We start from the raw sequence: 1,657 nt of genomic DNA, 5'->3' as shown, positions 1-1,657 counted from the left end.
TGCACAAAACTCAAGTCCCAGTTAATTAAAGACCTCAACATAAATCCAGTTACACTGAACCTGATAGAAAAGAAAGTAGGAAATAGCCTTCAACACATTGGCACAGGAGACAATTTTCTGAATAGAACACCAGTAACAGATGCTAAGATTGATAATTAATAAATGGGACCTCATGAAACTGAAATGCTTCTGTAAGCAAGGGACACTGACCGTAGGAAAAACCTATAGCCTACAGAATGAGAAAAAATCTTCACCAACCTCACCTCAGACAGAGGGCTGGTCTCCAAAATATACAAAGAATTAAAAAAAAAAAAACCAAAAAAACTAGACATCAAAAAACCAAATAATCCAATTAAAAAAAAATGGAATACAGATCTAAACAGAATTTTCAACAGAAGAATTTCAAATGGCCAAGATACACTTAAAGAAATGTTTAACAAGTGACCAGGCAGCTGCCTCTGTAGGTGGCATGGTGTCGTCTTGCTTGCCTCCCACGGCACTGATGCTGAAGCAGTTTATGAGAAGGCAACAAGTCCTCCTCCTCTACAGAAAGATTTTGCGAGTGATTAGGCAAGTTTCAAGCGATTCTGACTGAAAGTACCTTCAGGACTGGGCCAGGGAAGAATTCAAAAGAAACAAAAGTGCCACAGAAGAGGATACAATCCTTATGATGATTACTCAAGGCAATTTGCAGCTAAAGGAATTAGAAAGGACGTTGGCTTTAGTAAAATCTTAACTGAATGGTTTTCAGATCTCCATTCGTTTTGCACAGGCTCAAAGCTACCTTCCCGAAGCACCAGTAGCTCATGGAAAGATGATCATACTAATCATGAATGCTCATCAAGGCGTTAACATTTCCACTGCAGCCACTCGGAACCATGCATTGCTTAGGTGAAGGTAGACTATCAGCAGCCACTTTGGAAAACAGATTATTAGTTCTTGAAAAGGTAACAAGATGGGTTTGTAACAAATGGGTCCACGGTTAAGGCTCTTACAGCCAAGAACCTGAGTCTGACCCCTGGGACCCACATGGTGGAAGGAGAAAACCACCACAGAAAGTTGCCCTCTGACCTCCACACAGGCACTGTGGCACATAAACAAAAACCAAAAAAAATAAAATAAAATAAATAAAAAAAAAAAAAGGTGACACAGAGTTACTTCAAACTTCAGCAAGTCTTGGCTTTAACCAAGAGAACTGAAATTGAAACCATGTCTATAGAAAGTGTATACAGAGTTCACATTTTTTGTTTGTTTGTTTTGTTTTTGTTTTTGTTTTTGAGATAGTTTTCACTTTGTAGGTCAGGTTGGCTTCAAATCCAGAGGTCTTGCCTCTGCCTCTTGAGTGCTTGGATTAAAGGTGTGTGCCACCATGACCATATGAGTTCAGCATTCTTCATGATAACCAGATACTGGATTCAGAATATCCATTAACTGGTACTTGAGTATATCAAATGTAGTGTGTGGTACAATACAGTATTATTTTGCAATAAAAAAAGAAATGTTCAACAACCTTAGCCATCAGGGAAATACAAGTCAGAATGACTAAGATTCCATCTTACATCTATTAGAATGGCTAAGATAAAAAACATAAGCGACAGCTCATGCTGAAGAGGATGTGGAGCAAGTGGAACACTCCTCCACTGCTGGAGGGAGTACA

At 38.9% G+C, this 1,657-nt stretch overlaps 1 pseudogene; it reads left to right on the top strand.

The window, feature by feature from the left end:
* The first annotated feature begins 469 nt into the window (after positions 1-469).
* LOC143269098 (LYR motif-containing protein 2 pseudogene) lies at positions 470-736 on the top strand (annotated as a pseudogene).
* The last annotated feature ends 921 nt before the right edge of the window (positions 737-1,657 follow it).

Source organism: Peromyscus maniculatus, chromosome 17 (genome assembly GCF_049852395.1).
Source record: "Peromyscus maniculatus bairdii isolate BWxNUB_F1_BW_parent chromosome 17, HU_Pman_BW_mat_3.1, whole genome shotgun sequence".
NCBI lineage: Eukaryota > Metazoa > Chordata > Mammalia > Rodentia > Cricetidae > Peromyscus > Peromyscus maniculatus.
This window is presented reverse-complemented; position numbering and strand designations above follow the sequence as displayed.